An 11,439-nucleotide genomic window follows, 5' to 3' on the forward strand; every position below is an offset into this window, starting at 1 on the left:
TTTATTTTACAGGTGAGGAAACTGAAGCCTAGAAAACTGGGACAAGGCTGGAGGAAGTCCGTTAATCATGGCAGAGAGTGAGTGATTGAGCTGTGGGGTTCACAGAGGGAAACTGGGAAGAGCCTTAGTTTAGGGCAAGCATTCTAAACACATGAACTTGGTCAAAGATTTTTGAGGTTTGTGTGTGTTGTTTTTCCTTTGAGTCTTAATTTTATTTCTCTGAGCTTTAATTTTCACCTCTGCAGAGTGAAGTTTAAATTTCACAGTAGCATTAACTGGGTTTGACAAGAATTTGCAAAGAGTAAGTATTTAAAAATATTCCAGGTAGCCCCAAACCACACTAGGCTCCATGACTTTTTAAATTCCAGAGCACTTTATTTTATTCAAGTTCCATTCTCTCTCAACATTTCCATCTTTTGTCTTCAAAATTAGAAAAAAAGATACATTAAAACTCAAAATGATCCAAGCCAATATTCTCTCCTGTTATGGGTATACTCTACAAGATTTTTTCCCTAAACATTAAACCAATATCTAATTCAAGAGATGGTAAGTGGAAAATAATGTATGCTTCTAGAGGCAAATAATAAAGTAAATAAAATTTATGGAGAAATCTGAAAGCAATGGAATAAGCCACATAACTCAAGTGCACATACTCCTTTGGAATGCATTGTAAAATGGAGGGGAAACCCCATCAAATAAAAATGTTATAATCCAATGCTAGAATCCTGGTTCAAAGGTGAAATAAAGAAAAAAGGAAGTAAAGAACTTGGTTGGTAATGATTTTATGTTCAGACAGCTCTAAAAGTTGCTTGAAAAAGAATGTGTGTCAAAGAAGAAATGAGGAAGGAGAGAGTATGGTGAAGAGGAAAAGGAGAATCCTTAGTTTCCTTTTGCCAGCTGCTACCAAAAGCTCCATTTTAACTGTTTTCATTCTTTATTTTTAACATTCCTTGGAATTACTGGGCTTTTTCTGTAAATGAAAACAAGTACCCAAGATCATGAATTCTGCCCCAGAGTTTAGTCTCATCAAGACTAAGAGACAACAGATAACCAAAAAGGCCCATGTCCAAATAGATAAACTAAAAGACCAGACTGGGGACATTTATTGTAGAAATAGTTTGGTTTATGTTAATAATATTAATTATTCTTATTATAATGAACCAGAGCAATTGTTTTCATTGCAGGCAGATAAGTAGGGGGGACCTGGTAATGCAGTTTGGGTAAATAATAAAATTTAGCCCTGAAGCAGCCCAAATCATTTGCATGATTTGACATGCAAATCCTGAGTTCTTTGATGAGGAGAATTTGAAGCAGAACCTAGATGCAGAAATTCAAGACCCCACCCAAAAAGGGTGTACTCCTCAAAAAAGAAGAAGCTGCCAAAGAATCCATGATATAATGAAAAGATTATCAACCTTGCAAGGGATTGGATAATAAAGATACCCTAAATAGAGCAAGGGATGAGATTATGAGATTAAGTCCATCAACAGTACAAGGTTTTCCATGACAAAAACCAAATTTTTTTCTTTCTTTGACTTTGGGTCACACCCAGTGATGTTCAGGGGTAACTCCTGCCTCTGCACACAGGAATTACTTCCTGGCAGGCTCAAAGGACCATATGGAATGCAGAGGATCAAACCCTGTCGGCTATATGCAAGGCAAGTGCCCTACCGACTGTACTATGGCTCTAACCCAGATTAATTTTTATATATAATCCAGGAATAAAAACATTTGAGGAATTGTGTGACACTTCCTCCCAAACTGCATTCAGGGATGGCTCTGCAAGCCCATGTTCTCCCTTGAACACATAATTCCTTTGCTTATCTCTATTTATCTTTGACTGCTTGTCCATGTATTTCCTTGAACACACATTTCCTCTCTTTCACCCCCCCCCACATATTTCTAAATAAGTTTTGTTCAGTAAAAACTATCTTGCTTCACTATTTCACCTCCTCCTGCAATTCTTTTATGTGAGGGAAAGGTGACAGACCCAGAATGACTGTGCCAAGGTTAGGACTGACTTTTCCTTTCCTGCAATGAACAATTCCTCACTCCAGCCTGAGTTCATGGTTCTTGGAAAAATAGGGTGTCATGGATCATCTCCCACATCTTGCAGAACAAATGCACTTCAGGGCATTTTGCCAGCTGCTACGTGGAACTGGTATGAGGTGAATGTTTGTGCTGTATAGGTGTTCATAGAAGACTTTACAGGTCCTGACCTAAATCCAGGTACTTCCCCCAATGCAGGGGACTAAGGTGGGTCGAGCAGAGAGGTGACAGCACTCTTTTCTAAAATATACCTTTCTCACTACCCACTTTACTCAACCACCAGCAACATTTTGAAGCAATTGTTTCATGATACTTCAGGGTCTTTTTATACATATTCTTGAACCTCATCTCCTCTTTGATCAAAGGTTCATTACGTCTTATTTTCAGGATAAGAAAATTCCAGTTCAGATAGTGTGCACAACTTGACCAAAGCCATTGCACAGGTGTGCAAAGTCTGCCTCACTCCAAGTTAAAGCAGAGCTTCTTAGATTTTGGACAGACTGCTCAGCCCCCTTCACCTCAGAGGTTTATAACCTTGGATGTTAGGCTTAGATTAATCAGGGAAAATGACTTGCGTTGGCATTTCGGGATGGCTCTGGTCTTGCTGGACATTGTTTCACGTGAACGGCAGCCCAGTCAAGCATGTCAGAGGTGCATGGGGATGCCCATCCTTTGTGTTGCTACTGATCCCATGGATCAGCATTTGGCCACCCCCAGTGTCACATGGAACAGAAAATCAAAGTTCAGGAGAGCAAGCCTTAGGCCTTATTCCCCTTAGAGAAACATCAACTCTTTTTCAGTCTGTTAGCTTGGTGAAATATTAAGAATTGAAGTATCAACACAGGAGAAGGCAGGGTATGGAGAGGCTGTGAATCATTGTGGACTCCCTCAACTTCTTTTGTCCTCAGTCTTTCATCTATTAATGGGCTGGTAAAATATACATCAGAAACTGTGACGCATAAGTGGAAAAGCATACAACTAAAATTTTAGTACAGAGAAGCTTTTATAAAATAGCCAGAAAAGAATGCACAATTCTGATTTGGAGACTTTTTTCAAGTTCAGATTCTAGCCACAGCAACAATAAGATGATGACATTCAAAGTTATCACTCTAACATCTGCCTTATTTATTTTCTACTCCCTGCTTCACGCTATATAATTCTTTTATGAAGGGAAGGTATAATACTCGGCAATATACAAGGGTAACTCCTGACTCTGTGCTCAGGGATTACTCTTTGCAATGGTTGAGGGATACCAGGGATTGAACCTGTATTGGCTACGTGCAAGGCAAGTGTCCTACCAGCTGTACTACTTCTCTGGGTCTAGAATTCTTATTTGAATATGACATCAGTATAAATCAATGGGTCATGAATAAATTAAATTCACTTGCCAGTATAAGATATGAATCCACCAACTCATATATGCAAGTAAACCTCATGAATCATAATGAGGCTTGACTAGGATTAGTAATATTAGAAAGAAATTTCAATAAAAGGGACTACTTCTACATAAAGCAAGGAGGAGACAGGGCTGTATCACTGGGGCATTTAAAAGTATCTTTTCCATTTTGTGGTACAAATATTTCCTTATCCCACTTCAGTCTGATTTGGAGGTTGGCCTGGTCACAACACCCTGAAATCTGCAGTTTTTATTAGGGCCACAGAAATAAGGCTAGCATTACTCCACAAAGTTCACAAAACATCTGTTTAGTTTCTGTGTGTTTCAAGGTATTTTGTGAGGTATAGAGACAATTTATATAGGATACACTTTTGTAGATAATACAAATGAATAAGAGTAAGCTTTTCTGAAGAAATGTGGGGGGCCAGAGCAATAGGACAGTGGATAGGGCGTTTGTCTTGCATGCAGTCAACCTGGGTTCGATCCCCGGCATCACGTATGGTTCCCTGAGCACTTCCAGGAGTGATTCCTGAATGCAGAGCCAGGAGTAACCCCTGAGCATTGCTGGGTGTGACCCATAAAGCGAAAGTACATATATAAAGTATATGAAAGGATAGTTTCAAAGTTATTTAAAAAAATGTATTGGTTGGAGAAGAGACTTGAGCAAGATAAGGCCAGGATCAAAACAAATCAAACTAAATAAGAAATCATATATGGAATAGCTTGTGGGGTAGTGGTTGTGCTGACTATTGTTTTTGCAGTGCTCTTAGCAGAATCTATTGAGGAATATGAAGCAAAAATCCAAACACTCTGGAGTTGTATAAAATCAAGTCATACTTTATACCAATTGATCCAACCTATCATCCAATAACCAGCTGGGGAGTGGGAACCCACTTTGGTGACCCCAGCACTCTCAGGAGGCACACAGCCGATTTTTATATAAATAAATAGAAAATGTATGATTGCATTCTTATACATCCCAGAAAATTCTGGAGTTACTACCTCTTAATCCTCAACATTAAGCACTTTAAATAATTAAGAGCTAGAATAAAATGATCACTTTTCAAAATCTGTATTCAGTTTTGAAAGTTCTTTTCAATCATTATTCTTTTGATATTTTCTAGGAATCCAGGTTTCAGTTCACCTGAAAAGCTGAAAATGAGCCATAATTCTTCCTCTACTTTTTAAAACAAATTGTGATAAAATACATGTAACAAAAAATTTACTATCTTCATTATTTTTAGTTATCCAGTTGAGTTGTGTTAAGTATAGTCATATTATGGGGCAACCCATTATCAATTCCTTATCTGGCAAAACTAAAGAACGCTATCTATTAAATATTCACTCTCAGTTTCCTTTTGCCCTAGTCTCTGGAAATCACCATTCTGCTTCCTACATAGATGATTTTGACTATTCTAACTCAGGTAAGTTGAATCATAATGAATCATATTATGTAAAAGTAATCACGTTATAATTTCCTTTTTAAGACTAAGTAGTATTCCATTGCATGTGTGCATATATGTGTATATGCATGTTATTATATAGACATATAATATAATTTGGCTATATGAGTAATATTGGTATAAACAGATAAATACCTATCTCTTTAAAACTGTAAAATTGTTTGAAGACACAAAACTTAATTATTTTTGGTTTGTTTTGGGGCTATACTGGTGGTTATCAGGGGCTACTCCCAACTAATTGTCCAGAATTTGTTCCCCAAGGTGCTCAGGATACCGTATGGTGCTAGAGGTTAAACCCTATATACAAAGCATGGACTCAGTTTATTGGTCTTTCTCCAGTCTCTACTTTTTAAAAATTTAAGATGTTTTTATTGAGATAATATTTCATGGAATTATGTGAGAATGAGGTGTAAGGCAATATACATTAAAAATAAGTTTACCACTAAAATTCTGATTCCATCTGTTACCATGCAATGGAATTCTTTTACCAGATTTGTTCACCTCTGTTCCCCCTTCCCTTTTGATAACCTCAGATTTTGTCTTCTAGTCTGAATGTTTATTTTCACTTAATGTCAGAGTCATTTTATTCTTGTTTTGTTTTGCTTCTTGATTTACCACATATAATTGAAGCCATGTGGTGTTTGTTTTACTCCATCTGATTTCTTTCATTAGCGTAATATCCTGCAGGTCCACCATGTTATTGTGAATAGCAGGGTTGCATTATTTTTATAGTTGTGTGGTATTCATTTTGTGTGTATATATTACAAATGTGTGATATTCCATTATATACATACATAAGATCTTCTCAATTGTCCACTGATTGCACAGTGTGCTTCTAATTCTTGATTATTGTAAATAATGCTATAATGAACATAGAGTTGCTCATATCTCTTCAAATGAGTGACTTTGTATTTTGGAGAGTAAATACCAAGAGGTGGGTATTACTGCATTGTAATAAATGTCTATTTTTCACATTTTTGAGGACTACCCATACCCTTTTCCGTATGACTGCACCATTATACCCAAATTTTTATTGAGACACCATGATTTATAATACTGTTATTTATACCACTTTATTCATACAGTGTTCAAACACTACACCCCTACCAGAATTTTAGCATCCCTCCACCAATGCTCCAGGTCCCCTTCTACCTACTTGCTCCCAAGCTTAGTAAGTTCAGTTCTGTAGATCACCTTTCAGGTCCTATTGCCATTTTTTATTTCCTTATTATGTTTCTTTATATCTTATTTGTGGGAGAGATCGTGGGAGCGATCATTCTGTATGCGTCTGTAGTCATCTGCCTGAGTTCCCTTAGCATGATACCCTCAAGTTTCATTCATACAACTTCAATGTGCATGATTTTATCTTTAGCTGAATAGTGTATATATCAGTCTGGGGGGAGGTCATAAATGGCATAAGTAACTGACAGCCCTGATTAGTGTGGAGAAAATTGAACTTTGAGATGATTGAGTAAAAAGCAAAGAGAAAACACTGACCAGGCAATAAACAACAACTCAGTAAACAATAGTCAATTATATACACATATATACTTGGCCTTCGTGACTGCATCATTTTATGTCCCCATAAGCTGTGTAGTTTCCCTTGTTTCCTCATCCTCTCCATCACGTTGTTCCTTATTTTTTATAACAGTATGAGTCTTATAAAATATAAGAACTCTATTCAGAAACACCTGGTATACAATTTGCCTATTTAATGTGTACAATTCAGTAGTATTAGTATTTTCACATAATTAGAGAGTTAAATAACAATTTATGAGAGAGATGTAGTAGGCATCTTTAAATCCACATTCAGAGAATTTAAGTTATGTTAAAATGCCAAAAGAACCAGTACCCTTTGGGAGCATCAAATACAGGAATGAAAGTGTTAGGTATTTCCCTCCAATTTCTCATGCTGTATCTTAGATGAGGCCCTCCCGTTGATCATCGATTTGCTCGAGCGGGCCCAGTAACGTCTTCATTGAAGACTTTGTTGTTACTGTGTCTGGCATATCGAATACTCTCGGTAGCTTGCCGGGCTCTCCAAGAGGGGCGGAGGAATCGAACTCGGGTCGGCCATGTTGGCTGCGTGCAAGGCAAACGCCCTACCCGCTGTGCTATCGCTCCAGCCCGGTATCTTAGATACTCTTCACAATAAGAAATATGAACCTGTATTTCAGGAAGACTAATGTAATTTACCTATATTCATGTATCCAAAGTAGGTGAATTTGTTAGAGAACTGCAGAGTTCATTGAAAATAATGGGCTGTCACATTTTCAAACTACTTCATAATTAGTATTTTCGTGACAGGAAAGAGTTACAGTGTGGTCCGCCGTGGCCACCCATCCCCGTTGTCCTATTCCCGTGGAGACGTTGTTTACTGCCTGATCAGTGTTTTCTCTTTGCTTTTTACTCAATCATCTCAAAGTTCAATTTTTCCCACATTAATCAGGACTGTCAGTTACTTACGTCATTTATGACCCCCAGCCTGATAGTTCTTTCACGATTTCTTACCTTTTTGGTGAAATTGGCCTAGAGGTGAGTAGACATTGTGACTCGTGGAAAGGGCAGAGGAAGAGGAGGCAGGAGGTAGAGCGGTAGGTCAAGTTCTGCCCAACTTTAGCCAGGGGATGAAGGGAAATCATTTTATCCCAGATGCCCTCCCGGTGTGTAAAGTTGTCCTAGTGCTCTGACTTTTGTCTAACTTTACCATACTGTGTGCCTGCTGGATGTTATCCTTTGAGTGCTTTAAAAATGAAAAAGCCCAGAAACCAGGAGACAGCACAATGGTTCGGGAACACCCACAACTCAGGTTCACTTCCTGGCAGCACAGAGTCTCCTGGGTATTGGTGGATACTGCCCTAGAGGCCTCCAAGCACAACTGGATGTGGCTCTGGAGGCCCCCAGCCACTCTGGGGTGACCTGCATATCCCTAGCACCACAGGGTCTAATCAGCATTGCATGATAGGACCTGGTATTGAACCACCTGCCTGGTGGGGTTCCACACAAATCCTGAGACAAAGATAGGAAGCCCCCCAAATTCCTAAAGGCCTCAACAAGAGAAATAGCTCAAGTAGAGAACACATGCCTAGCACGTGCAAGGTCCTAATACATATCCCTGGCACTTTATGACCCTGGAGCCCAAACATTACCAGGTTTGACCCTGGTGGACTCTATCAAGTCCTTCCAAATTACTCAGCGTTATAAACCATGTTACTTCACGGAAACAACCATTCCCCACTCCTATTTCATGTGCACACATATAACACAGAGACATGCATGTCAGAATTAGATACAAAGTTCTGGCCCAAGTTCTAATCTAAATTGTTAGTTGAATATGATGAACAAAGAGTTTAACCATTTGTTGAGTGTTTACTCCTTCCAGAGTCTTTTTAAAGAACTCCACATAGAATAATTCATTCAATCTCCACTCCATGGAGAAAAGTTGTTGGTGGTAATTGTTTAGGAGGGAAGAAAGTAGATCCTATTTCGGTCCCAAGGTCATGTCATCAGTAAGTAGCACTGTAGCACTGTCCTCCCATTGTTCAACGATTTCTCAAGTGGGCACCAGTAAAGTCTCCATTGTGAGACTTGTTACTGTTTTTGTCATATCGAATACACCACAGGGAGCTTGCCAGGTTCTTTATCAGTAAGTATTAGGAAAAATCTATGTCTCTAAGTCTTTTTGGATTCTTGAACTTATCAGCTGTACATTGAAGGATCAGCTATACAGAAAGACCAGTATTGTATGGTCTTTCTCTCCCAAACTGCATGAGTTTTGACCTACATGACTGCCTAAGAACAAAAGAAGTGGTTGTTCGGTGTTGGTGCGGATGTGGCGAGAAAGGGACTCTCCTTCACTGCTGGTGGGAATGCCGACTGGTTCAGCCCTTTTGGAAAACAGTATGGACGATACTCAAAAAATTAGAATTTGAGCTCCTATTTGACCCAGCAATACCACTCCTGGGAATATATCCCAGAGAGGCAAAAAAGTATAGTTCGAAGTGACATCTGCACTTGTTTGTTCATTACAGCACTCTTTACAATAGCTAGAATCTGGAGAAAACCTGAGTGCCCAAGAACAGATGACTGGTTAAAGAAACTTTGGTACATCTACACAATGGAGTACTATGCAGCTGTTAGAAAAGATGAAGTCATGAAATTCATATACAAATGGTACTACATGGAAAGTATCGTGCTAAGCGAAATGAGTCAGAAAGAAAGGGACAGACATAGAAAGATTGCATTCATCTGGGGAATATAAAGTAGCAAAATAGGAGACTAACACCCAAGAATAGCCAAGGTAAGTACCAGGAGGATTACTTCATGGCTTTGAGGACAGCTGCACACGCTAGGGGAAAAGGCATCTCAGAGAAGGGAGCACCAAATAAAGGGTGTTGGGAGATTCCTTTCAGGATGGGAAATGCATGATGAGAGTAGACTATAGACTGAACAAGATTGCCACTCAATGTCTCTTTTGCAAACCACAGCACTCAAAAGGAGAGAGATAACAAAAGGGAATGCCCTGCCACAGAGGTAGGGTGGGATGGGGGGATGGGGGGTGGGAGGGATACTGGGACTGGTGGTGGTGGAGAATGGGCACTGGTGGGGGGATGGGTATTCGATCATTGTATAACTGAAACCCAAGCACAAAAATATGTAAGTCTACAACTGTACTTCATGGTATTTCACTAATAAAAATTTAAGAGAAAAAAAAAGAAGTGGTTGTTGTTCTTGTAATCATGTGAGTTTCTATCTAACAAAAATATATAGATATTTTCTTTAGGAGAATATCATTGAAATAGATAAAAATACAAAATAGTGTAGATATTTACTTTGGAAAAGTACTGCTGAAATAGATTAATTTTTAACTAGAAATTTTCAAAGTACTGCTTGTATGGCATAAACCAGGTGAAACATACTCATAACCTCCAACTTCTCCCAAACTCTTTATTCCATCCTTCTTTGTATTTTCTTCACCTACTTCAGCACTCTTTGAAAAATGAAGAGTTCCAGTTGTGGAGTATAAAACAACGTAACATGAGGCTGACACCTAAGGATAGTAGATACATGGGACAGGAAGATTTCTCCATAGCTGGAAGCCTGCCTCATGAGCAAAGGGGAGAAGACAGCTGGAATAGAGAAGGGATCACTAAGAAAAAGATGGCCTGAGGAACCGGTTGGGATGGGAGATGTGTGCTGAAAGTAGATAAGGGACCAAACATGATAGCCTCTCAGTGTCTGTATTGCAAACCATAATGCCCAAAAGTAGAGAGAGAGAGTATGGGGAATATTGTCTGTCATGGAGGCAGGGGGAGGGTGGGAAATCGGAAGTATACCAGGGATATTGGTGGTAGTGAATGTGCACTGGTGGAGGGATGAGTGTTTGATCATTGTGTGATTGTAACCCAAACATGAAAGCTTGTAACTATTTCATGGTGATTCAATAAAATTTGAAAAAAGAAAAAGAAAAAAGAAAAATGAAGAGCTCCAGGCTAAACAGATCCAGAATTCATTTTCCTGGAAGACTGGATACAAGACCCTCATGGGGAGGACATGCTGGTGCCCAGTCATGGAGAGAGCAGACTGGTCTGTTGCACAGTGATCACCCTTGTGCCACTCTCCCACAATATCAAAAACACAAGGTCACTCAGCTTAGTAGTATTATCAATTTCTTAATCTCATTCCACCTACAAGCTCAACCTTTTGCTGTTTTGAAGACCCATCCATAAATTTTCTTGGCAAGACACGATAATTAGTTCCCAAGTATTTAGACCTTGAAGTCAGATGGAACTCTTTTCAAAATCATAGCTTTTTTTTTAGTGGTTAAAAAAATGCATTTATTCTCAAAGTCAGAGGGTCTACCTATTCAGTCTTCTCAGTTTTTTAATAGTGTACTTTCATCTTTTTTAAATAACAATATATACATGTATATGTTTTTTGGCTTTTTGGGTCACACCCGGCGATGCTCAGGGGTTACTCCTGGCTCATACACTCAGGAATTGCTCCTGGTGGTGCTCAGGGGACCATATGGGGTGCTGGGAATTGAACCTGTGTCGGTCATGTTGGCTGCATGCAAGGCAAACGCCCTACCCGCTGTGCTATCATTCCAGCCTCAACAATATATTTTTTAATGAATCACCATGAGATACAGTTACAGACTTGAAAACTTTCATGATTACATTTCAGTCATAAAATGATCAAGTACTCACCCCTCCACCAGTGCCCATTCTCCACCACCAATTTTCCCAGTATCCCTCCCACTCACACCCCTTTCCACCACCTGTCTATGTGCCAGGCACATTCCCTTTTACTCTCTCTCTCCCTTTGGGTGTTATTGTTTGCAATACAGGTACTAAGCGACCATCATGTTTGTCCACAGTCTACTTTCAGCACACATCTCCCATCCTGAGAGACCCCTCCAACCATGATTCACTTAGTAATCCCTTCTCAATTCCACCTGCCTTTTCCCCCAGCACGCGAGACCGGCTTCCAAGCCGTGGCACGATCCTCCTGCTCTCTACTATCATTAGG

This window comes from Sorex fumeus, unplaced genomic scaffold, assembly GCF_029834395.1.
Source record: "Sorex fumeus unplaced genomic scaffold, SorFum_2.1 ptg000034l, whole genome shotgun sequence".
NCBI classification, from domain to species: Eukaryota; Metazoa; Chordata; class Mammalia; order Eulipotyphla; family Soricidae; genus Sorex; species Sorex fumeus.